Source organism: Miscanthus floridulus, chromosome 15 (genome assembly GCF_019320115.1).
Source record: "Miscanthus floridulus cultivar M001 chromosome 15, ASM1932011v1, whole genome shotgun sequence".
Lineage (NCBI taxonomy): Eukaryota > Viridiplantae > Streptophyta > Magnoliopsida > Poales > Poaceae > Miscanthus > Miscanthus floridulus.
This window is the reverse complement of record NC_089594.1, coordinates 54,453,786-54,481,222: the sequence shown is the minus strand read 5'-3', so window position 1 is coordinate 54,481,222 and position 27,437 is coordinate 54,453,786. Positions and strand designations below refer to the sequence as shown.

The window sequence follows — 27,437 nt, the reverse complement described above, 5'->3', positions numbered from 1 at the left end:
ACACTTGAAGCACCTTCTTGACTCTTCCTTGTTTTTGGATGAAGACTTCTTTCTTCTAGCAGGATAGCCCTTCTTCACCATGAACTTGCCAAATCTCTTCACAAAGAGAGCCATCTTCTCATCATCCATATCATCAAAGCTTGAATCGTCATCATTACTTGATGTATCTTGCTTGGCCTTGCCCTTTGATGATGATGTGGCTTTGAATGCCACACTCTTCTTCTTCCCATCCTTCGTCTCATCTTTCTTCTCCTTCTTTTCTTCCTTCTAATCATCATCTCTATATGTGTCATCGGTCATCAGCATCTCCCAACAGTTGGTTTGGTGTCATTATGTCCAAACTAGTCCTCACTAGCAAGGTGACCAACATGCCAAATCTTGATGGTAAGCATCTCAAGAACTTATGAGAGAAGTCATTGTCCTTCACTTCTTCACCAAGTGCTTTGAGATCATTGACTAGCACTTGTAGCCTATGAAACATCTCTGACACACTCTCATCATCCTTCATCTTGAAGCTTGCAAATTTCTCCTTGAGAATGTATGCCTTGGCACCCTTCACCTGCTTATGTGCCCTCAAATAATTCCTTCCAACTTCTTCCAAGCCTCATGAGCCATCTCAATGTTCTTGATTTGCTCAAATGTTCTCTCATCAATAGCATCATGAATGGCACTAAGAGCAATGTTATTGTTTTGGAGTAGCTCTTCTTCGGCTACGGTGGGATTCTCCAGATTGGCTATCTCAATTTTGGTCTCCACCACCTTCCACACCTTTCTATTGATTGACTTGATATATGTGGTCATCTTTGACTTCCAATATGGATAATTTGTGCCATCAAATTAGGGGTGGCTTCTTGGTGTTGTTGATTTGAGCCATTTTGACACCAAAGGTTGTTAAGCTTCAAATCATGGTGACCATGGCTCTGATACCACTTGAAAGGTCCTAATGGCTAGACTGGGGGGTGAATAGCCTATAAAAATTTCTACAACAACACTAAGCAATGTGGTTAGACAAATATGAGGCGAAGCAATTCTTGCACTAGCCTACTAAAAATGCAAGCCAGCCTATCACAATTCTAGTTACTATAGTCTCTAAGCACACAAAGGACTATATCACTACACTAAGTTAGTGAGCTCTCAAAGACTAACTAAAGAGTCTCACTAACCACACTAGACCGACACAAGCTAGCTCTCAAAACTAGTTACACTAAAGAGCTTAGCTACACTAGGGAAGTAAATACATGAGAGGGAAAGTGAGTTATACCACCATGTCGAGGAATGAACCAATCACAAGATGAAGTCAATCAATCACAATAAAATCCAATGAAATCCTTAGAGACAATGATGACACAAGATTTTTCACCTAAGGTTCACTTGCTTACCGGCAAGCTAGTCCCCATTGTGGCAATTCACTCACTTGGAGGTTCACATGCTTATAGGCATCACATGCCTAACCCACAATCAGGTGCCGCATAACCATCACAAGATGAGGATCACACAAGCCACTGAGCAATCCACTAGAGTACCTTTTGGCTCTCCTGCTGAGGAAAGGTCAAGAACTCCTCACAATCACCATGATCAGAGCTGGAGACAAGCACCTTCCTCCGCTCGATGATCCTCGCTGCACTAAGCCATCTAGGTGGTAGGAACCACCAAGAGTAACAAGTGAAACCCACAGTGAAACACAATCACCAAGTGCCTCTAATGCAATCACTCAAGCAATGCACTTGGATTCACTCCCAATCTCACAAAGATGATGAATCAATGATGGAGATGAAGTGGGAGGGCTTTGGCTAAACTCACATGGGTGTTATATCAATGCAAATGGCCAAGAGAGTAATCAAGAGCCGGTCCATGGGGCTTAAATAGAAGGCCCCACTGAAATAGAGCCTTTGGCTCCCCACTGTTAGCAAACACGGGGCGACCAGACACGCAGGTCCAATTGATCGAACGATCATCCTCCAATGTCTAGTCGCTGGATGCCATCCACATGTCCTCATGATTCAACATCAGTCGTGTTATCCCAATGGTCACCAGCCTTCCCCGCGTGGTTAAATGACGACCGGACATGCCAGTCGCAAGATCGGACATCCCGAACAGCAATAGATCCCATGCGCGCACCCCAAGGCCACGCCATGACCAGACACGCTGCTCCCTGTGGCTTCCCGGCGTTAGATCACTTCTAGTAAGCATCCAGAGATGATTTTTTGTGATCGGACGCGTTAGATCGTCGATGACCGGACGCGCCCCTACGTCCGATCGCCTCTGGCCAAACGCACTCGCATACGTCAGCGTATGTCACCTATGACCGGACACAAGCCCTGCGCGTCTGGTCACAAACACTGTGCAGCGTCCAATCATTAGCCAGACAGAGCACAAGCGCGCCAACTCAACTATAATTGATCGGACGCACCACCACCGCGTCCGGTCAGTTCGTGACCAGCGTCCGGTCAGAGCAAAACAACACCTTCTCTTCACCAACTTCACCACCCTTGGTCAAATGTACCAACCACCAAGTGTTTCACCTTATGCACATGTGTTAGCATATTTTCACAAACATTTTTAAGGGTGTTAGCACTCACTAGAATCTAAATGCATATGCAATGAGTAGAACATCTAGTGGCACTTTGATAACCACATTTTGATACGAGTTTCACTACTCTTAATAGTACGACTATCTATCCAAAATGTGATCACACTCGCTAAGTGTCTCGATCGCCAAAACAAAATGTCCCTATCAAATTCACCTTTGCCTTGAGCCTATTTTATTTTTCTCTTTCTTCTTTTCCAAGCCCGAGCACTTGATCATCACCATAGCCATCACCATCTATATGATCTTCATTTGCTCCACCACTTGGAATATACTTAACCTATCTCATATTCACTTAGAGCACATAGGTTAGTACCTAGGGTTTCATCAATTCACCAAAACTAAACTAGAGCTTTCAATAGAGGACCGGTCAAATCCAAGACCCAGGGCTGTGCTAGCCAATTTGACCCTGTAATTGATGAGGAGAAAGACAATTAGTAATTTAAGGCGGAACATGATGGTGTTGCTTCAGACAAATCCATATTTGCGGCTAAGTAGCCAATGAAATAAGGCTATCGACTAAAGAGTCGATATCCAGCATGCTCATGATGAAATAAGAAAATATAGATGCTATCGGCAACTATCGAGTGTTAATCATATGTATTTATCAGTCGATAATCATGGAAACATGTAGAAACATAATGGATGATTTATATGTGAGAGCATTCGGGTCGATCATCATCATACTAGTTCATTAAGACAAAAACAAGTACAACACACCATAGGAGCTAGTATACATGCAGTGCATACGCTATCGGCTAATTAGCCGATTCTAGTTATTTTGTCGCATAATGCGCAAACACTCATCCATTAAATATGATTAAATCTACAAACTTATCAAATCTAATCTATCACCATCAACAATGAGGTTCGACTAGATCGATGGCAACTATGATGATAAGGACAAGTCAAATCCTCAAAGTAAGCAAATCTATTCACACTCAATGGAATCGTGAAAGCATATTACACGCGTGAAAGCCCAGAGGATCGACTAGATAGCCGAAGTGTACAAAAATAACTCATGACACGTAAACAATCAACCGTTTAATATAAGCAAATCTATGAGCTCATCAAACCCAGCCTATCATCATTAAGAGTGGGGTTCGACCGGATTGATGACAGTCGTGATAATGATAACAGAGTAAACCCTCAAAGCAAACAAACCTACTCATACTTCAACAGCATCATGGATACGCGTCATGAACGTGAAAGCGCAGGCAATCCGCTAAATAGCGTTGCAAGCATAGCAAGTAGTCAAGAGTCATATTTGACCGTAAGTAACTCTACTAGTTAACAATTTCAAATCTACAATGCTATCAGGGGGGATCGACCGGATCAAGGCAGCCATAACAGCGAGCTATAGATCAAATCTTGTTAACTAGTTGACTTACTTAAGTTCAAACATGCTTTTGACCCCTTGCTATGCATGATCCAGATTGAGACAGAACAGTCGATCTAACTGAACCCATCGTCATAGCGAGATTTGAACGTAATATATTGGTAAAACGATGGATTAATATGATATAAGACCGATCTACCCCAATCTTAATCGTATAAAGGGTGTTTTTTCAACAAATATTGAGAATTTTGACTATAGCAAAATTGATAACTAACTCATACCAAGAGGTCGGCTAAACCGATGCAGCCTTACAAATATTGGTAAAAGTCGATAACTAACCGGTAAGAGGTCGGCCGAAATGATGCAGCCTTACAAGTAACAATACAAGTCGTCACGGTACTTACAAACAAACCGGAGGTCGACCGAACCGATGCAGCCCTGCTTGCCCAAAGAACTCGCCAAGATCTACTACTCTACTCCTACTCCTAGGGTTGGCATGAAGCCAAAAGGTAAAGGTACTAGTTTGTATTGATTGATTGATGTCCCTTACAATAGCCGAGGTTTGATATTTATACCCGAGGCTTCAATACGAGTCATGGTCGAACAAGACTAGCTTACAAAACTTGGAAAAGTAGAAAAAACATCCTAAATTAAGATAACTTGGACTCCAATCTTTTCCTTCTATAAAGTCCGACGTGTCTTTTCGCTTCTGATCACAACCATCTTCCACCAGCAAAGCTCATTCTCAAGATGATGACGTCATACAATTCAGTCGATTCTAATAGTGTTTCAGTTAGCCGATTCTACAGATGTTTCTGCTTTTCTCAACAAATCCCGAAACTCAGGGTCCCATGTATCGATCCAAATTTTGGTGTTAACAGGTACCTATCACTTCTAGTTGTTTAGCGCCCGCCAATTTTCTTGATCTTCACCTTACCACCGGCAGTAATTAGTAGTACTATTGGCCCAAGCACAACCGACAGCGATGCTCCGGCAGTGATTGACTGGTGTAGTGAAAATAAAGGAATGAGACTTAGGTCCCCATCCTAATCTGACTTAGCTACCTAAACTTGCTACAGAATTCGAACATCATGGTTTCCACCCTTCCTTAGTGACGACAAGCACAACATATATCTTGCACAAAATCGAAGCTCAAGTACTTAAGAGGTTAGGGTTACATAAACCTCCTGGTGGACGATGCGTGAAGTTGGATCTCGGAGGCGACATGTGAAGATGGACATCTAAGGTTATGCCTCCAAGGAGGGAAACAATGAGAGTCACTGATGTCATCCATCTCATAACCTGAGACAAGGTTTTCACCTGAAGAATAGTAGACATGAGGGCTATGGAGTGCCATGAAAACACCTCTAGGAAGAAAAACAACGCCCTCAAAAGCGTCGTTGTTGTTGAAAAATCACTGGCAAGGCTTTCGTCAGCACCTACCCACTACCCACATGCATAAACAGTCTGCCAGTAGAGAACTGAGCGGTAGCTCAGATGGCAAGGATCGCTGGTGTGCGTCCTGCCCGCCAGCGTTCGAAGCCTGGCTTCGACGCTGGTGTCTCACCGGGAACAGTAGTTCCCTAAATAATTTCAGTTGCCTCTCGCGCAGATGTGCCACAGTGGTCAAGTGACGTGCCCGCCACACTCGGAGTCTGGTGCTCTTCGAGGATCTCTCAGCTGCATTCGTTGTCTAGGTATAGTTGTAGGTTTATTCGTATACCGTGTGTGTGAGGTGTGTATGGTGGTGTGTGTCTGTATCCGAACAGATTCTACAGCTGTACTTAAGATGAGAAGTAAAAAAAAAAAAAAACAGTCTGCCAGTAACACATTGAGAGTCATTCACCTTAACACAAGGCCATGGCATAACCACACCCTCGAGCTTCACAATAAGCCACTAATGCCCAAGGAGAAGCTATCACGTGACGATTCTGTACCACCACTAAGCAGTTCGAGTATCACGAGCCATAGATCTGACTACACCAAAAGTAGCTCCGCCTCGACCCAAATCGCTGGCCCGACTTCACCGTCATGGGCCTTCACACAACACATCCGACGACGGCAGAGAGAAAACCCATCTTGGCCACACTAAATCGGCCGTCGCCAAGTCACAAGGGAAGACAGCAGGTGCACATTATATTGCGACGTTATGTACCTACTAGTAAGGTGGTTAATGTAATACTGTATATGGGCCATGTCTCGGTAGCCTGAAACTGTGGGCGAGTTTTTACCGAATGCAAGTACAACCCACCGTTTCCAATCATCTGACGCCATGGATCCTTCAGGGTACGGACGATCCAGCCTCTCCTGATTTTACAGCCACAACCACAAGCCGCTCTGCCACAGGCCACAGCCCGCAAGGGGCCAAGGTCACGGATGACCAGTGTTCACTCTGCATGCAATGCAATCCCCCGCAGTGTTGTCGTCCACCTCTTCTGCCTGCCCAATCGCAACTCCGTGCTTGTTTAGGCCTGGTTTAGATTGAGGTTAGAAATTAGTATTGGACACTATAGCATTTTTATTTGTATTTGATAATTATTATTCAATCATAGCCTAACTAGGTTTAAAAGACTCGTCTCGTAATTTACAATTAAACTGTGTAATTAATTATTTTTTTATCTACATTTAATACTCCATGCATGTGTCCAAAGATTTGATGTGATGGAGAGAGAGTGAAAAAACTTGCAATCTAAACAAGGCCTTTCCTAAAAACTTTCCCAAAAAGTGTTACAGTAGCTATCACATTGAATCTTGCGATACGTGCATAAAACATAAGTGTAGACAAAAAAAAACTAATTGTACAGTTTAATTAAAAATTGCGTGACGAACGTTTTAAGCTTAATTAGTCCATGATTAAACAATAATTACCAAATAAAAATAAATATGCTATACTAGTCAAATTCTGAACTAAACGCAGCCTCCACAGCTCTTCCACCACACTAGTACGCATCAACTCGAGCCGTCCTTGGACCGCTCTCTCTTTTCCAACTGTTGGTTGCGACTGTACGAATGTAGAGGTACGCTCCAAAACCGTGATGCTTCCATAACACCAGAATCGAGCCCGTGACACCCAGAATGCCTGCGAAATTCAGAGTTGGCGCCCTTTGTTAATTGCGGCGCCGGCAAAAGGGTCCAGAATGCCCTTCACATGCCCTTGTTTCTTTGTGAGTTGGAGGGATGTGTCCTGATCCTCTCTTTCAGACGTCACCATGCCATGCCACTACTCGGCCGCACATTTCCCTTGCTCAATGTTCAGTGGGCCCACCTATCCGTGGGAGCTGTGGTTGGCATATTGACACTCCCGCCTCTGCTAACAATGCTGAAATGGGCGTGCTACTGTACTTAGCGCAATTGGCATATAAAGCAGGAGCTGCTCAGGCCTATCAGCCTCCTCTCAGCTGTCACACGAGCTCTGTGTGAAGCTGAGGAGGCGCTGCTGCGCCATGAAGAACCAGCTGCAGCTGGGGCTGCCTCTCGCGTTGGAGATCCTGGTGTTCTTTGCCGCTCTTCTTGGCAGTGCGCAAGGCCAGAGCTCTCAGGGCGGTGATGGTGGTGGTGGCGCCGCCGCTAACCTCATGGTGGTTGGCGCCGTGTTCTGTGACGCCTGCTCCTCCAGCTCCTTCTCCAAAAGCAGCTACTTCTTGCCAGGTACTTCATCCTTCAGATTGCCCATGTCCATTGCAATTTCCACTGCCCCATTTATCTAGGGAGATGAAGCATAATATACCTTCAAATGGGTGTCGTGTTCTTTCTTGTAATTACAGAATTCAATTACTGTATGTTTCGTTCAGAAATGTGACAATATTTCAGAACTTCAATCCTTTCAATACTCTGCGTCTGCGAATTGCTTGTGCACATACACTCTTTTTTCCTGCTGCCACGCTTCATAATTTCCTGCTGCGAACATGAACACATTGTTTTGCTGCCAGCAAGAATTTTCCTTTCCATCTTTCTAGTAATTGTTGAAGAAACATACGCAAAACAACTGGCAAGCCCTGTCCTGGTTTCACAACCCAACAAGGTAACACAGCTAGGATGCGCGATTTGCTTAATTTAATGATAGTAGCAGGGATCAACAAAATCAAAATGGTAACGTTTCTTCAAGGATCAAAGTCCATAACACAAGAAAATTCGGCCCAACCAGGAACGTTTACTGACACAATTAGGGCTCCTTCGGTTAGGGGTGGATGAGGCCAGGAATTTTTCCAGCTAATATTGTATAAATTAACTAGCAATTCCGGCGGGAATTTTTCCTGAGAGCCATTACTTCGTGAAACGAACGGGCCTTACATGGCACAGAAACACCAAACTGACACAATTACAATTGCGTATTCTAAGTTCTAACTATAGCAGGGTTGAAGCACAACTTTGAACTGTACTTATCAAATTCTTGGCGTGCTTGAATTCAAACTTAAACACTTACAAAATTTTCGCTAAGCATCACCAGCTTTTCTCATCTGCAGTTAGCATCTCTGTATGAATCTACTTCTGAAGCCATTCTGATATATAATATAAAGAATCGATCAGTTCACGGACTTAAACCTACTTTTATTGTGTCCAATGTTCTGAATTTTTCAGCCCTCCTTTTTCTTCTCTTCATTCAGGTGTAAAAGTCCGGCTGGACTGCATGATCAAAGTGAACTCGAATTCCAAGGAGGAGATCAAGATCACGGCCGAGAAGGTGACCAACAGCTACGGCGCCTACCAGCTGGACATCCCGGCGATCGACGGCTTCGAGTGCGCCCCGCCTGGCGCGACCGCCGCCGAGTCCTTCTGCCGGGCGGCCGTGCTGGACAACCCCTCCGCGCTGTGCAACGTGCCGGCCGTGACCACTACCGTCGGCCACATCTCCTTCCCGAGCCAGGAGCCCAACGCCTGCTTCTACAGCCTCAACTCGCTCTACTACCGCCCCAGCAAGCCGGGCCCAACTCAGTGCGACGGCGGTGGCGCCGGCGCGTCGCCTGCGGCGCTGAACACGTCCCTGTTCTACTGCCCGCCGTGGCCGTGGCCGCCTATCCCGTTCTGCACGCCGCGGCCGTGGTTCCCGCCCATACCGTTCTTCACCCCGCCGCCGCCGGCGTTCCCGTTCCCGCTGCCACCGATACCGTTCTTCACCCCGCCGTCGCCTCCACCACCGGCGTTCCCTTTCCCACTGCCACCATGGCCATGGACGCCACCGTCGCCTCCGCCTTCACCGTCGTTCCCGTTTCCTCATTTGCCGCCGATCTTTACAATACCATCGCCTCCGCCACCGCCACCGCCGGAATTCCCGTTCCCTATGCCACCACTCCCACACCTGCCTCCTCTCCCGCACTTCCCACCGCTACCATCACTGTATTCACCGCCACCTCCTCCACCTCCACCACCGCCTCCGCCGCCGTCGTTCCCGTGGACGTTTCCGCCGTTACCTTTCTTCCCTCCTGGTTCTTCAGGGCCATCTCCTCCACCTTTGATGAGTCATTCTCGTAAAGATCCAAGCACTTGGTCTTCTTACAATAAACAACCATAAAGTAAATAATAGTTGCCTCCTTCTGGGAAGGATAATGTGCAATGCAGAAGACTATGTTATATATGGATTTTTTTTTTCTATTTTATATCCCCTGAGCTGTATGAACACGAATGTAAGTTTCTGCCTGCGCCCAATACGTATATACATAAAATTTCTAGGTTCTGAACATAGGACTTTATGCTATGCAATGCAAACTTGCCATAGCTTATTCAGTTGTTCTTTATTGTTTTTTTAGGACTTGTTCAGTTGTTCTGTCTTTGGCAGTGTGCAATCAGGACTACAATGCAAACTCAAAACAGATTGTTTTGAAGCCTTCGACTGGTTGATTATACAAGGCCTAAGAGTCTGAAGGTTTTCATAATTTCATTTTCATCACATTCCCCAGTCCCATTTATGTTGAATTGAGGCCCTAAGTGTTCATACAACTGCAGTCACCATTCAGTGATCAGTACATCCACAATTACGACTGATCTTATTGATTGATTATAGGTAGAGATATGATTGGATTTGGACCGTCGGTGTTTCGAATCGTCACCCATAAGTAAATTTCTAATATTGCGCATCTGGCTCAGATGGTGTGCTAACAGGACACGAGGTTTATACTGGTGCATCCAGTTCGTTGTTATTGCTCATGTTACTTGCACTAAAAGTTCATAGTAGGGGTTACAAACGGTCGAGAGAGGGACAAGTCCCAAGTCTCTGGTGAGAGTAGCGAACGGGTGCCGAAAGCTCAGTCGGTTTCCGGCTATGTGCTTCTGTATTCTGATCGGTTCGGGGTTCGATGGGTTCGAGTCCCCTACATGGGACGTCTTGTTTTCCCTTTTATAGGCAAAGGAAAAGCACGGGTTACAGTGGAGGAAAAAGAGGAGAACGAGAAGGATGAAGTCCTCCTAGGATCGTCGGGCCCTTCTTTTCCTTCACGCGGATCCTGCCGACCCGGTAGACGTCAACAGGGACAGCTCCACGTCGCGAACCCTGTCCGTCACTGGCGCCATGCGCAGGCGTCGTCTCCCGGTCGTAGCACTCCACTCCGTCCTGGCGGACGTCGTGGTGAATTGACGCGTCCTGTCAGTGCTCGTACAAGGGTTAGGCCCGACTGCTATTCCTGATGTGAATTTCCAAGGTATGGCCCGTCACGGCCACGTGTTATATCGGGGCAGTGCTGGTCACCTTCCTGGTGTCAGAGCTTTGACCCAGGGCCATTCGCTTGGCCCTAGGAGTGGTTGACGGCGGTATGGGTCTCCGTCGGGCGAGACGGATCCCCCGGCCTTGGGGTCAGTCGAGGCGGAGTCCCCCTCGGAGGCCGGGCAAGGCGGAGCGCAAACCCAAGGGTCGGATGAGGCAGAGCCCGACCTCCCCCAGAGGTCGAGCGAGGCAGAGCGCAAACCCAAGGGTCGGGCGAGGCGGAGCCCGCCCCTAGAGGCTGGGCAAAGGCAGAGCCAACCCTTAGAGGTCAGGTGAGGCACAGCCCGTAGCCTCGGTGTCGGGCGAGGCGAAACCCGCCCCTAGAGGTCGGGCGAGGCGAAGCCCACAGCCTCGGTGTTGGGCGAGGTAGAGCCCACCCTAGAGGTCTAGCGAGGCATAGCCCACCCTTAGAGGCTGGGTGAGGTGGAGCCAGCCCTCAGAGGTCGGGCGAGGCGGAGCCCGTGGCCTCGATGTTGGGCGAGGCGGAGCCCGCCCCCAGAGGGGTCGGTTAGAGCTGTAGTCGCGCTCTTGACTGCTCAATGTGGATGGTTATTAGCTCCTCCTCTTTGGGTACCCTAGTATTGGTCCCCGACAGTTGCCCCCGAGCCTACTGGAGGAGTAGAATACTCCTTCAGAGGCTTTTCCGAACGGGAGAACTCTGAAGGCCTCGGCCTTCTTTTGTTGCCCACTAGCATGACCTAGGGGCGGTGATTCCCTTTCCTCGAGCCCCCTCTAGTAGCAAGGGCTTGATAGAGGATCGGTTATTGTTATGATTATCTTCCCTCAAGCGCTTATTCTGATAAAAATGGAGAGGCCGAGCCGTGCCACTGATTTTCCTCTAAGGACAAATCATGGCACCCGGTGAGCTAGTTAATGGGCTAGTCTGAGTGGGGCCCCAACATCCCATTTGCGGGGATCCGACTTGGGTCAGCTTGGTGACAGACCCCAGATTCTCGATGATCAATCCATATAGTTCTTGGGTCCGTTCGACCGGTCCCGAGGGCTAAGTACCTTTCTTCGAAAAAACCATGGATCATATCCGGCTGAGACTCGAACATGGGCCTGGGATGCCCGCGGCACTCGTGCACCCGGGCACTAGCTGGTAGCGGGCCCATCCCTTTGCACCTCTCACCCTAAAGGTGCCTAGAGCGGTTGTCGAACCCATTGATGGGCTGACCTGTGAACTCCTGGGCCTAGTCAGGCCATAGAGGTGCTTTTAGATCCGTATTCCTCTTACTCATGACGAGTCGTTGCCCATCCAGAGAGGCGAAACATCTGATGAGTTTTCCATGGGAACGGACAGAGATTGCATGCGCACGTCCCACAGGTGGGATGTTGAGGCAGATCATGGTAGGCGCGGAGATCTAGGCTGGTGGTTGGTTTCCTCGCATCCATCTCCCCTATAAAACCAAAGGGTTCGCCCCCCCAGATTCTATACCTTGCATCCTTGCCTCGGCAGCCATGACCGTTGCCAATCACTCAGGTTTCCTGTATCTGCATCCTGCTACCGTCGAGCTCACATCCACCCACCCCCATCTCCAATGGATCTGTGGTGTGCTCTGACATCACTTTCCAGCGCATGGAGGGCCTCGTCTGTCGTGGTCTTCTTCGCGCGTGGACCGTGGTCGAGGAGTGGCTGCTACCCGACGAGGAGGACGTGTAGTCGACCCCCGATAGCTATGTGGTGACGTTCAGCCACTTCCATGAGCGTGGGTTAGCGACCCCCGCACATAGATTTCTTCGGGGGTTGCTACACTACTACAAGATCAAAGTGCAGCATCTCAATCCCAACGGGATCCAGCACATGGTGGTGTTCGTCGCCCTACGCGTGGGGTTCCTAGGGATCAGCCCTCACTTTGATTTGTGGAGGTACTTCTTCGCCGTCACCCTCCAGAAGAAGAGGGAGAAGAGCTGTAGGTAGGAGCTACACATGTTGATGGGGTGCACCGACATCTAGCTCCAAAACAATCAGGTCGCTGAGTACCCATTGATGCGGCTATCAACATCCAATAAGGGGTGGCACTCATAGAGTTCTACCTCAAGAATGACACCACCGCCCCTCTATTAGAGTTCACCAGGCACCTGATCGAAGAGGTCCTAGAGTCAGTGGAGGAAGTGGGTCTTCCTAGAGAAGGACAAGAAGAAGATCCGGGACCACATCGCCGCCATCCACATCCTCAAGGAGAATGGCTTGAAGGGGTCGAGCATCATCAGGGCCAACCACACAAGGAGGGTGGCGCTGTTGATGACTGCGTGCACTCTCGCTGTACGTGATGGCACCTGAGGCATCGCTCAATGGAATGACTCTCGCCGAGGGGGTGCTCCCCAACTCTGAGATCACTGCAACACATCAAGGAGGCAATGGAGCTCTCGTAGGACAACATAGCTGCCCCCCTCGATTTTGTCTACCCGGTGCTAGGACATCCTTCGATGCGGCTAGAACCAGACCACGTCGTCTTCGTAAGTTTACCCTCCTCATGCCTTCTCTTCAATAGATTTCCTAACCTCTTGATACTAACTTTGAGAGGGGCAAGACCAGCCGAGATGCCTCATCTTCATGGATCACCCAGCTCCATTGCTAAGGGATTCGTTCAGTGAGGGCGGCGAATCATGCTGAGGGTGAGCGATTGAGGAAGGCAAAGGAGGACAAGAAGAGGAAGAGGCAGCGGAAGCTGTAGGCTGCGGGAATGGGGGAAGTACATCGACAGCTACGATGATGGTGATGATGGTGACGCTGATGAGGTAGCCGACGATGTCGAGTGGGACATCCTAGAGAATAAGGATGCACTAGAGGTATTGGTTCATCCTTGCAGGAGTCGGGACCCTTCCCATTCCACGGAGGGGAGGGTACGTCCGGGGAGCAGGCGGAGGCGGGACATACCGTTAGCCTCCCTCAGGAGTCAACAGGGCCAGGGTGGCTCTGCTGTCGCGCTTGAGATGTCGGCAGAGGCAGGTAGCTCCGCTGTCATGCCCCAAGAGTCAAGGGGAGCGAGCCCCTCTGCCTAGGAGCAGGGGGCAGGCTCGAAATCGCCTCGCCCCGATGAGGCGAAAGCAGCGGTCGGGGGGTTCGCCCCCCAAATGTACCTGCCGCCCAACGACACTGAGTTGAGTTATCAGTTCCTCTGTTTTTTTTCCTGATTTAGTTGGATTTCGCCATGACTTATGCTTTTCATCACTTGCAGCATCGGCGGGCAGCACAATCCTTTGGCATTGCCGCCAAAGAAGTGCGTCAGCCCTCTAGTTGAGGCGGCAACCATCGGCTAGGTGTCACGCCTGTTTCAGGGCGGGAGCGGCACCAGTGTGACCACATTGTCAGGCCGGTCGGACACTGCCCATGGTTGCGCCTGTGCCCTTGGTGGGACAAGTGGATGCAGGGGCTCAAAGGGTGCCGTCGAAGGTCATGGAGCAGCTGGCCATGGCCACGATACCGATGCCGACAATGGGGCGAACGGGACTACCGACCGTGCTCGTGGTGCCAATCGTGGTGGGCACGACATAGCCAGTTGTGAGCCCATAATGCAGGTGGAGGTGGCGGTGGTCGTGATAGATGGGTCACGACTGAGTGCAACCGTAGAGGCGCTTGAGGCATCGGCGTGACCCACACCATTAGTGGCTCAAGCGATGGTGCCTAGCTTGGGCTGGATGGAGGGGGATGTGGCCAAGGGGTCCCCAAGAGTCATGGTGGTGGTAGAGAGCTCGGTGGTGCTTGGGACCAGTGGGGAGTCATCCCTAGCGCTGATGTTGATAGGCAGTGACTAGCCCACGCGGGGCGAGCCCCTACTCCGGTGGACAAATCCATAGGATCCGACATCGACACTCTTCACCCTCGACGATGCCGTCAAGAGCATGGAGCAGGAGAGCCTTGACATGGGGATAGCGTCTGTGCTGGAAGCCCTGGACCATGCCATGGGTGCCTTTCATGACATTGTCGTTCTGTCTGGTTGGGTATTTGCTAGATATTGCCTCTCGCCCTTTTCTTTCTCTATATATTTTTTGTATCCTGACCATCGTCTCCCTTCAGTCCCTCATCACTCATGGCCGGAGGAAGTCTTGGTTGCTTCAGTGAATAGAAGGAAACCTAGGACTGCCTTGCTGATGCATGGCTATGCAGGGAGATGACCGCTCAGCATGTTGTCGCCCAGCAGAGGGTGGCCGAGTGGACTCCCCTCGCTAAGGAGGCAGACGGAACTTCGGTCAAGGGTGGCCGAGGCCTTCTTGGTGAGGTCATAGAGGGACGACAAAGAAGCCACCAATGTTAGGAAGGAGCAGGGATGAGCTACTCTAGAAGGATGCCGAGACCCGCCAACGGATCCTCGACCTTCTGGCCAAGGTTGAGAAGGAAAGGGAGCTAAAGCTGGGGGCCAAGGAGAAGCTCGTGGCCCTAGAGAAGAAGGCGAGCCTAGATGTCAGTGGCAGTCGCTCGGCTACTCAAGGAGCGGGATGAGCTACTCCAAACCATGGAGAGGCTCCTCTCAAAACACGACGCAACTCATGAGGAGCGCTACTAGGCCTTTTGAGAGCATGACCAGGCCTACCTAGAGCACGACAACGCGCAACAGATGGTTAGCTCCCTCTAGGCCAAGCTTGGAAATGCAATGACCTAGAAGCTTCGAGGGCGAAAGCATTTCTATCAGGCTAGCCATAGACCTCATCGAGGTGAGGAGGAATTTTTAGGTGGAGAGCGACGAGCTTGGTATCCTGAGCGCCGCCCTCAGAGTGGTCTGCCATGACCTTGAGATGGTGCGGTCAGAGGGGACCAGTTCGCTCATGGCCCATGCTGTCAAGATCACAGCATGGGTGCGCCAGCTCGAGAGGAATGCCCTTCACTGCCTAGGGTCAACCAATCCTTCCTGATTGCTTGTTCTCACTATGCGAACAACATCGATCTAGAGATGATGAGCCATGGCTTCATGCCTAGCTATGAAGTCCATGAGCTAGAGGAGATGGAAGCGGTGGTGGCTCCCCTTTCGAAGGACCTGGCGGACAGGATCGAAGGCATAGTTCTCCCCTAGAGGGGTTAGTTAGTTCAATAGGTCAGTCAATCATTCTTGTAATCAGCGGATAAGTGCCAACCCTTGTGTATTATTTCAACAAACTTGTTATTTTGTTTCGTTTGACCAAGTCTGTTCTTTTGTTTTGCTGTGAACGGATTTGTTTTTCCTCCCTTTTTATGTGTGAAAAGGGGTTCATGCAGTTCTGACCCTTCTGTTTGTTAAGACTATAGAGCTCAAGGTGTAGGAGGGAATCTCTAATCACGATGGTAAGCAAGAGTGTCATAGCCACTGGGGCATAGCTTTCTCACAGTCCAACCAGCCTTGCTCAGTCAGTTCGTTTCCATAGACCTTGCTAATTGGTTTAATGTGAGGAAGGGTGTTGGGCATGGTGACTATTTCAGAAAGGGTGTATATATATCCTTATTAGCCCCCAAGTGAGACCCGACCCCTTGCTAGGGTCGGGTGTCACTAAAGATCGATAAGAGGATAGCAAAACTAGTAGGAGAAAGCGACTCTTGTTTTCGTGCGTACCCCCTCCCTAGATAGAAAGCCATCGTTCTACGACCAGTGCATTCGGTCTCCTTGTGACTCCAACTTTCCTCTAGCCCCCATGCATAGCAAGGGTCCAGTCAAGGGTCGGCTCGTCTTTGTGATCATTGCCCCATCTGCAGTTTCCATAACCGGAGGGGTTGAGCTAACATCACTTGTCTCGATGGCTCAAGTGATGTGCTCGGTAAGCTCACTATCGGGCATCTTCGAGTAGAAACCGAGTTCGTCGTTCATGACGGGGTCAGCATACCCCTCATGTGGCATTCCACTGCTCCTTAACTTGCCTCCTAGGAGATGCCCGTGTCACTCCAGAGAGCGACTCAGGTGGCCCGCTGGCCTCACCTCGATGGAGATTCTGTGGGCTTGGCTCGAGGTCCTGGATCAAACGAGAAGGTTGAGATGATCCTATCCGCTTCTAAGCAGGTCAGGCGAAGGCCACTAGGGCTCATTTGTGTTTTCTCCCCTGGCTCTGTTCGACGTGAGGTGGCCTCAAGCCCTTTAAGTGCCGGCCTTCGAACCCTAGTCAGGTGGATTCCTGAGTTCAGGTGAGATGGCTTGAAGCCCCTGAGCCTCGTGGGGCTTGGTGGGGGTCGGCCGTGTTTCATGCGTCACCCCATCTGCGGTTTTCGCAACCAGAGGGGCTATGGCTAGAACCGCTCGAAATAACACACTTACAGAGGCGCTCGTCTTCCACCAGACACTAAGCATCCCGAAAGCATGCTACAGTGTGGTATCCATCGGGCACACCCCAAGGGAGAACCCAAAAGATCCACATTTTTCCCCAAAGATCCAATAATGAGAATGAGTTACAATACTTAATACATTTCATACATCTAGAGTTCTTAGAATTTTTTTATTACATTGCCAAATGTCAGAGTGTGGAATATTAAACAACGGAATTGAAATACATCTAGCGATGAAGAACAAGGATCCGTCTATGCCCACTAGATGAATCCTTCACACAAAGGTACTCCTCATGTGTTACCTACAACAGGGGTAAATAAACCCTGAGTACACAATGTACTCGCAAGACTTATCTGACTAGTGGGAATAATTTCTCGACTCCAAACGATATGATGAGCTTTATGGTTTGCTGGTTTCCTTTTTATAGAAAGCGATACTGATAGTGAGTCCTTATTTATGTTATTATTAATAGCCATAGTTAATTTATTATCTAGCCATTCTATGTAAGCACATATTCTACTTTCAAGCAGGAGTTGAGCAATCAGTCCATTTCATCACCTTCCATCTTTTAGTTCTTACTATGATGCTAAACCATAGACAAGCCATACCGGATCACCCATCCAAACTTGGACTCCAAGCCCCCACTCCTGAGTCCCTGGACTTAGTGTGGTGCAAGGACCTCCACCCTCCCTGCCTCCAATCAGTCGGTCCAGAAAGAGCCAGATCCACGACAAGAGATCAACTGAGTCTTCCCTACGTCCATACCCAAGTATGTGCTCGGGATAATAAATCTGCGACTTGCCTAGAGCCTTATGCAACGATTGGTCCTTAACCGACATAGATAGGGAAAAAGTGTAACCAAGCTATGCCCTAATGGTCATAGGACACAACCTCTTACACCCACCAATACCTAAACCATATCCCTGCCCGGTCACCACTTTTCCTTTCCACCATTTTATCATGAGTGATCATAATTATCACCTATTATGAGTAATAGCAGGTTACTCAGCGCTATCGAAATTCTAATCATAGTAGCTACTCGACCTGTACTAGTAGGACTCATAGGAAGATATATTTATGCATGTAGTTTCTATAAAATACCTGTAACGTAAATGCACATCATATATATATATTCAGTGATCATTAAAAATAGGGGCTATGCACCGGGGCTTGCCTTGGGTAGGCGATGGGTCAACAAAGTCAGTGCCAAAAGGCTCTGGGGCTCCCTTCTGCACGAGGATCTCCTCCACATGTATTCCTCAATGACCTCTTCATAATCATGTTCATCCATGGGCACGAACTCTACCAACTCATGATCTACATGCATGAAATGATGATGCAACACTTAGTAATACGGCAATAGCAACTTTTAAAATAGAAATTCATCTATCAAGCTACTAAGCGAGTTCTACCAACTAAGGTGCTAAGTTACCTACTGTTGCCTCTAACAAGTATGAAGCATGACATATTTTATCTTAGCAACTAAAGGTATTCTTACTCCTAATACCGATTTACTCTATATATGATACAACAAGAGTACTAGCTACTCTATTTATCAACCTACTCTAGGGCTACAAAATTTACAACAAGTACATAAAAATCTAATGAGCCTACTATAAAAAATTCATAGCTAAAGCTATCACCAATTTGCCACAAGAATTCCTACAAATATTAAGCTAAATAATACTAAGCTTTCTAAATTGAATTTATGAATCTATCATTCTCATAGCTAACTGTAAACAAACTACACTAACAGATAGAGGGCATTTTTATGAACCTAACAAATTTTGTTTCACTATTTCTGGACATCTACAGAATTTACTACAAATTATCAAAATTCAGCTCAAAAACTAAATTGAATAAGCATCTACTACTTTACTGGAAAATGAAAAACTGATTTCTATTGCGTGGCCCAGACGCACGCGCTACTGCACTGGTGTGGCCCACGTGGGGGCATGACATAGCCAACCAACGCCGGCCCACGACGGGGAGTCCCACGCATGATGGCTGTTTTGTGAAAACGTCCCTTGACCTACCAGCGAATCAACCTGAGACCCCCGACACTGTTTCTATAGACAGCTACTTCGTAGATAAGCCCTCAGAATAAACCATCTTCGCAATAGCGACACCCTCAGCCACCCACGCCGCACCGACGCAGCAGCAGCTGGCACTAAGTGGTTACGTTGGCTAGACCAGCCCCTCCTCGCCCCCAATCTCGAGCCGATGCTCACTTAGGCGTAGACCTGAAGCGATGGGCGGCGAAGCAGCGAACGGAGTTGCTGTCCCGAGCTCCCTCCACTGATGGTGGACTCCTACATGTGGTGGCGACCATGTTCCCATGAGCCAAGGCATTAACAATGTAAACTGAGCTCAAGAATAGGCACCAGTGACTCACCCCGAGCCTACCAGACATGGCGGACTGAACGGAGGAAGCTCGAGCCGAAATGGACGCGTGCGCATGAATGGTGTGGTGGCACGGACTGTGTCAGGGATGGCTAGGCGGCGGTAGCGATTAGGCAAAGGTGCGTAGGGGGATGAGTGGGTGGAGGTGAAGCTACTGGTGCAACTAATTGGACGCGAGTAGCTCTAGAGAGGGTGCTGGCCGTCGACACGTGCCCTGACAGTCTTAACAGACCCGGTGAGAGGAAAACTCCAAATTGGAGCACAGCACAGTAAGGATCATGGCACGGTGGGGTCAGGTGGCTGGCTGACAACCCTGCGAAGCCATGCATTGAGTTAATTGAACCGAGGTGGCTTCTCTAGGCCGAATCGAAAGGCATGGCTCAACGACCATGGCAATAGGGGAATAGCGGAAAGCCAGCATGGCTTGGCCTGTCGCTACCGTGGCAAGACATGGCTGTCAACTCGATGTTCAATCATGCATGGGCTACAAAGCGGTGGGGAACAACGAAACATGCTCTAGATGGCTGGCCGCACTGCCTAACACGTAAGCCGACGGCGGCTCGGTCCTTTGCGCCGTAGTGGACATCACCGGCCAGGGAGAGGCTTTCACGTAGCATCGTGTAACACCCTCGATGTTACACTATATAGCTTTTTGCTAAAACACTACACGAGCATCATACTAATGTGTACATGTATGAATTATAGAGTGTACAACAATATGCAGAACCTGAAACGTTCATTTGAAACACAAAATGAATGTTACATTTCATGTCGCATTGTATTACCTTGGGTCCTAAATGAATTTTTATTAAACGAAAATGTTATAGAACGCATATACGAAACTTTGGTAAAGTTTGTAGCATGAGCTTTGTAAGTGATGATGAAATACTTGCGGTCGAGAATGGGATTCATTAGCTAGCATACTTGATAGTTTGGAAATCGAATTCGACGCGAATCCGAACGAAAACTTAGTCATTTTCTTAAATTAGAAAACAGATCGACAAAGCAAAGTTTGGGAATTTTTATCGGAGGATTGGGACAAGTGGTGGCATGGGTTTAGGGTTCGTTTTAGTAGCTTGACATGCCATCTTGAGCGTAAAATAGTTAGTTTAGCGATCGAAGCCTTGAGGTGAGTTTTTGGGATGCTTTAAAAAGCATGCATGACACGGTTGCTATGTCTGGGCGCTATCATCGTGCTAGCACTCAGCGTCACCATGCCTGCTACCAATGCGCATGCCACACTGCCACTACTGCCATTGCCACACCCCCACCCTGGCCACCCACCCACGTGCCTACCACCACACTGGCCGGCCCTGCCGCTGGCCCCACACCACAGGCCACGCCATCATTGCTGCGCCCTGGCACGCATGCACACACACGCACATGCACAGCCGCATAGACCAGCACCACCATTGCCGCACACTGGCCACTTGGCCACCATTGTCATCGCCGTGGGACCGCTGTCCTGGTCAGTACGCTGTCGCCGCTGCGCCGTGTCGCTACCCGCGTTGAGTCGCGTCACGTGCTATGGCAAGCCAGGCCGTTCTACCACCGACGTCACATCCACCTATTCGCTCTACTGCCTCACACTTGCCTGACGGTACCGTGTGTGCATGGCCATGCTTGGCTCTGCCCGCATGTCACCTTGCCGCGTGTGGGATTGCCGCCTGCTCTTGCCATCACTTCGGCTCGTCAACGATGCGTTGTTGCCTACCTGGCCAGCACCATCCACTACGGCGTAGTACTGAGCTGCCGTCGGCTTGTGTGTTAGGCAGTGCAGCCAACCATCTAGAGCATGCTTCGTTGTTCCCCACTGCCCTATAGCCCATGCGTGATTGAGCACCAGTGCGAAAAGTCATGTCATGCCACGATAGCAATGATACAAGCCTCACCTGTCCTCCCCTATGTTCGATGTCGCCATGGCCGATGGACCCACTCCCTTCAATTCGCCTAGGTGGAAGCACCGCAATCAAATTAACCCCGTCCTCGGCTCCGCTGAGTAGCCAGTCACCCACCCGACCCCACCTTGCAGCGAGTCTTGACGCAGCATGCTCCAATTTGGAGCTACCGTCCACCAGGTCGATAAGACCATATTGGCATGCGCCGATGGCAAGCTACCTACCCAGTGCATCCCATGTTAATTCCTTGCACCTCTACCTTCGCCTCCACCTGCTAAGCACCCTATGCACCCTTGCCGAATCGCTACCACTGCCCAACCTTCCCTGACATAGCCTTGCCACCGCCGTGCGCCGCCGCACCATCCTGTGCGCACGCGACCAGCTCAGCTCAGGCCGTCTCCGGTCGAACCATCGCCTCGATTGGTTCCGTGGTGAGTTCCTTGAGCTCACTAGCTAGCCCTATTCCTCCAACATTGTTGTGACTCACTGGAACGCCACCGCCATGGTTGTAGGATCTCCTGCCATCGTGGTCTGACCTCACTGTAGCATCCCAGCTCACGTATCCTTCACCCAGCGCTTCGCGTTCACTCCTAGGTAAGTGTCAGCTTTGTAGTTAGGGCGGGGAAGGGATGATGTGACCGGCGTAACCACCGGTGCCAGCGTCGCCTGTGTTGGTGTGCGCTTGGGTGCCCGGGGGTATCACCGTTGCAAAGATAGCATATTCTAGGGGACTATCTTACGTAATCGTAGATAGGCGGAATAGTGTTCTTAGTACTTGCATTATTACTAAAAAGGTCAAGGGCGCTTTCGTAAGATGGTTGGCGCGCGCGGGTCCTTCCCGTCTTAGGCCATCGTCGCGTGAACCGGGCCGCGCGTTGCACTGGGTTGGGCTGAGCCACTCGCTTATGGGTCGCACAGTACAATTTAGTTTTTCAATTTCTAGTGAAATAGTAAAGGCTTATTCAATTTAATTTTGAGCAGAACTTTGATAATTTATAGTAAATCTTGTAGATGTCCAAAAATAGTGAAACCAAGTTTGTTAGGTTCACAAAAATGCCATCTACCTGTTAGTGTAGTTAGATTATAGTTAGCTGTGACAATGGTAGGTTCATAAATTCAAACTAGAGAGCTTAGTATTATGTAGATTAATATTTGTAGGAATTTTTGGGGCAAATTGGTGAGAGATATAGCTATGAGATTTTTACAGTAGGTTCATTAGATTATTATGTAGTTGCTGTAAATTTTGTAGCCCTAGAGTAGGTTGATAAATAGAGTAGCTATTTCCTTGTTTTATCATATATAGAGTAAATCAGTATTAGGAATAAGAATACCTTTAGTTGCTATGGTGAGGTGTGTCATGCTTCATACTTGTTAGTGGTAACAGTAGGTAACTTAGTACCTTGGTCGGTAGCACTAGCTTAGTAGTTAGATAGATGTATTTTGATTTTAAGAGTTGCTGCTGCCGTATTACTAAGTATTGCATCATCATTTCATGCATATAGATCACGAGTTGGTAGAGTTCGTACCCGTGGACGAACAGGATTATGGGGAAGTCATTGAGGAGTACGAGGAGGAGATCCTCATGTAGGAGGGAGCCCCAGAGTCTTTTGGTGCTGACTTTGCTGACTCGCCGCCTACCCATGGCAAGCCCCGATACATGACCCCTATTTTTAATGATCACTGAATATATATATATATATATATATGATGTGCATTTACATTACAGATATTTTATGGAAACTACATGCATAAATATATCTACCTATGAGTCCTACTAGTACAGGTCGAGTAGCTACTATGCTCAGGATTTCGGTAGCGTGAGTAACCTATCGTTACTCACAATATGTGATAATTACAATCACTCGTGTTAAAATGGTGGAAAGGAAAATGGTGACCGAGCAGGGATATGGTTTGGGTACTGGTGGGTGTGAGGGGTTGTGCCCTATGGCCAACAGGGCATAGCTTAGTTACACTTTTTCCCTATCTGTGTCGGTTAAGGACCGGTCATTGCAATAGACGCTACGCAAGTCATAGATCTATTATCCTGAGCACATACTTGGGTATGGGTGTAGGGAAGACTCGTTGCTCTCTTATCGTGGATCTAGCTCTTTCTAGACCAACTGATTGGAGGCGGGGATGGTGGAGGTCCTTGCACCGCACTGAGCCCAAGACTCAGGAGTGGGGGCTTGTAGTCCAAGTTTCGATGGGGACCTAGACACCCAGGATAAGAGGGTGATGGGTTAGTCCTGCTTGTGCCTGGGGTACAAGCGGGGCGTGTGTTTTCAGGGTGCCCAGCTGGGGACATTGATTCGTGAATCACCATCGAGTTGGTACATATTTTCTTAACTCTAGCATCGTAGTAAGATCTGAAAGATGGAAGGTGATGAATAGAACTAATTGCTCAACTCTTGCTTGAAAGTAGAACAGGTGCTTACATAGAATGGATAGATAATATATTAATATAGCTGTTAATAATATCATAAGTAAGGACTCACTAATAGTATTGCTTTCTGCCAAAAAGGAAACTAGCAAACCATAAATCTTATTATATTCCTTGGAGTCAGGAAAGTATTCCCACTAGTCGGATAAGTCTTATGAGTATATTGTGTACTCAAGGTTTATTTACCCTTGTTGCAGATAATGTTTGAAGAGTGCCATTGTGTGGAGGATTCTTCTAGGTGGGCATAGACGGATCCTCGTTCCATGTTGTTTTTAAATTCCGCTATTTAATATTCTGCACTTTGACTTTGGAAATGTAATAATGTACCTTTTATGAACACTAGATGTATGAAATGCATTAAATATTGTAACACGTTCTCATTATTGGATCCTTGGGGAAAAATGTGGATCTTTTGGGTTCTCCCTTGGGGTGTGCCCGATGGATACCGCTCGTTGTAGCTTGCTTTTAGGGGTGCTTAGTGTCTAGTGGAAGATGAGCGCCTCCGTAAATGTGTTATTTCAGGTGGTTCTGCCATAGTTGGTATTAGGGCCAAAAATGGCTTATGAGTTCATCACTCTTTTTCAAAACTTAAACAATTGACCAACAAAAGTTTTGCAAAAAGTAGGATGCGATTATATTATGTAAATAAGTATAAGCCCTAGCAATATGGTCTATCTAGGATAGTGGCACTGGTTTTATCTAATCAGTTTTCTGCAGGTACACTGACTAACGTTGCATAAATCGCTTAGTATACGGAAAGTGAGTGTGCGATGTGCCAAAAATTTTACGAATGCCACTATATTCTGACTTGAGTGAACGTATAGGCCGAAGCATGCATCACGATAATAGGATCTTGCTTAAAATCCCCCTACACGTATAATTGGATTAGTAAATTGATAGGATTAACTAAAAGAATGCTTTAATAAATGTGTTGTCGTTTCTCTAATCCCTTGCTTCTGATTTGGAAGGTTGTTCTAAATGGATGGTTCCTATCTCTTACAGATGAATCTAAGGTCAGGACACAGGAGCACTAGTGTTGGGGTGGCTCACGGTCTTGGCAAAGGCCAAGGGGAAAGTGGTCGGGCCAATCAGCACAACGGGGAGAGCCATGAGGCTCATCTTCTGGCTCCTCCTCCACCACCACCACCCCTGATGACTCATGCAGAGATGATGACAGAACTGATGGCGGCTCGCTGTGAGTCGGCCCATGCCATGGAGCTAGTGGCCTAGGCTATTGCTAGCTTCGCCCGCGGAGGCCACAGGGGCAACGGTGGGAACGGGCGTGGTGCCTGCTGTCGGTGTTTTGGGTCCGGCGGGTCCTCAACCAACTAGTGAAAGTGTACTGCATGCCCCTAATCCTGGATGGTGATGCAAAGAGACACAAGGTTTATACTGGTTCAGGCAATAGGTGCCCTATGTCCAGTCTAAGAGAGCGATCTTGTATTCCTTGCATCGAGGTGCTTGTAGTAGGGCTTACAAGCTAAGCGAGAGAGGGAGCTAGTCCTGGGTCTCTGCGTAGAGTGACGTGGGTTCCTTGAGATGTTGATCTCTTGCAGTGAGGGAGCGTGTGTATTATAGAGCGTTGTGCATTGCTTGCACATGTGAGTCTGATCTCTCCTTAGAAGCAGCCCTGGTCACTCCCTTTTATAGTTGAAGGGAGGCACAGGGGCGGTACATGTATTTGCTATGTGGCATTTTGTGAGCAGAGGCGGTATGTCCGAGCCCTACAGCTCATCACTGTGGCGACATGGTCGGTGGAGCAGTCTTGTCCTCGGTGCACTGGTGCGACGCGCCGATCACGCCTGATCCTGTGCGACGTGGGAGCTCCTGTGGTGGCATGCACGCCTTCTTCTGTTGGAGGCGTGCTGGTCACTGTATGGTTGACCGGCGTGGAGAGCCGAGGCAGGGTAGATGCGACGGCGCGGGTGCGCTGATTCTGAGGCTACAGGAGCTTGGCCCTATGCATGACATGGGAGCTCCTGCAGCTTGACGCAGGGCATGGCACGTACTACGGACGATGTGCTGGTCCCTAGAGTGCTAACAACTGTAGAGAGCCGAGGCCCAGTCTGTGCAGAGGCTGAACCATTGTGGGGGGCTCAGGCGAGCGTGAGTCCCAAGGCTACAAGAGCCTAGAAGTGGATAGCCGAGGCTCGGAGGGTGTAGTTGGTCTTGTACGTCGATTCCGAGGCTACAGGGCCCAGACTTGAATTTCCATGTCGCGCTGTCCTTGGAGCAGTGCTGAGCATAGCGGGTGTCAGCCGTGGGCACAGTGCTGAGCACAGCGGCCTATATCCCCTGCCCTGTCCTATCTCGGATGGCATGGCGTCGATGTGACTCCCAGTCTCATCAGCCACTCCGCTGTATTGTGCCATCATTCGGCTGACGTCGCGGGAGTGGTTGGATGCGTTAGTTGGATGTGATGTCCCATCAGAGAAGTCGGTCAAGGCAGCGGTGACAGGGGTTGATGTCGAGCTGGCCTCAAGCAAGTCGGTAACTAGGTGCTCGTCTGAGGCCTCGTGGCGCGGGGCCTCGAGTGAGTCGAAGAATCGATACGTCGTTCGAGGCCTTGTGGCATGGGGCCTCTGGCGAGTCGGAAAACCGGTACCTCGTCTAAGGCCTTGTGGTTTCGTTCTGAGCCGAGCCCGCTTCGGGTGATCCCGGATATTGTTTGAGGTAGGCCGAGTGGTCCAGCCGGGCCTCAGGATATGGTGGGGTTTGCCGGTGGTTGTCTCTTGGCTTCGATATTTACAAGGTCTAAGCGATTTTTTCGGTTCTTTCTTAGGGGACCCCTTTTTATGGTACCCAATAGTAGCCCCCGAGCCTCGGGGAGAGTGTGAGCGCTCTCCCTGAGGTTTTGACGAGACTTGGCTCGCGGTAGCTCCTGGCGGGATGGTGTTTCATACTCGAGGCTTCGGTGGGTGCGTGCGAGCGCACCCGCCGGGTGTAGCCCCCGAGGCCCTAGAGGAGTGGATTTATTCCTCTAGGGCTTTTTTCATGTTGAGTGAGGGGTTTTATCAGTGTTTGCCTGAGCCCCCGAGTGCGAGTTCGGGTCACTGGGCCTTGGCTTGGTTGCTAGGAAGAGCCCCCGAGCCTCTGCTCGGAGGAAGAGGGCGATTAGGAGTTTCCCTGTCTTTTTTTTTGCGGTCCTAGCACATCCTTTTCGTTCGGAAGGAGGGGTGGAGTATGCCAGGCTACCCTTGGTGGGCGAGCAGTGACACCTCCGGTGAGCTGTTACCGAGTAAGTCTGAGTGGAGGCCCATGCCCCATTCGATAGGGGTCGGCTAGCGGTCTAGAGACGCACTCCAAAAGTACCAGAGGGCTTCTCTAGTGGGTCCCTAGGGCTGTTTGATTAGCCTCAGGGCACTCGATGCCTCCCTATGGTGGGATCCCATTTAGAGACCTCCCTGCCAGGTCTCAGGACACGACTTAGGGCATCCCAAGCAATTGCTGGCTTGGGCCTTGGCCATGTACGGGCTCGCCCATAGTCATCCCTGACTCTGTTTGTCCTGGGGTGACTGTCAAGACCCTCAGGGGCCCAGCCTTCGAACCCCTAGACCATAACAGGCTTGGTGCCCAGTTCCTTAGTCTGAAAGGAATCAGGGTGGGGGATATTCCCTTCCCATCAGCTGACGACAACGGGTGTGCCCTTTGAGGCAGTTCCACAGGGAGACAGAACGGCGACTGCCGTCACTGTGGTCGGATGCGACGCGATGTCTATGGATGGGACGTTACTTTGTGCGCGTGGTTAATAAGACAAAGGTGGACGCGTGGGGGGTTTGGTCAGATCCAGATTAACTGCGCTAGATCTGAGGGAAACTTTTTTGGTTTCGTTGCCCACCCATTTTGCCC

General features: G+C 49.1%; 1 pseudogene; it reads left to right on the top strand.

Moving 5' to 3' along the window:
• Positions 1 to 7,273: 7,273 nt before the first annotated feature.
• Positions 7,274 to 9,569, top strand: LOC136508697 (signaling mucin HKR1-like; annotated as a pseudogene).
• The last annotated feature ends 17,868 nt before the right edge of the window (positions 9,570 to 27,437 follow it).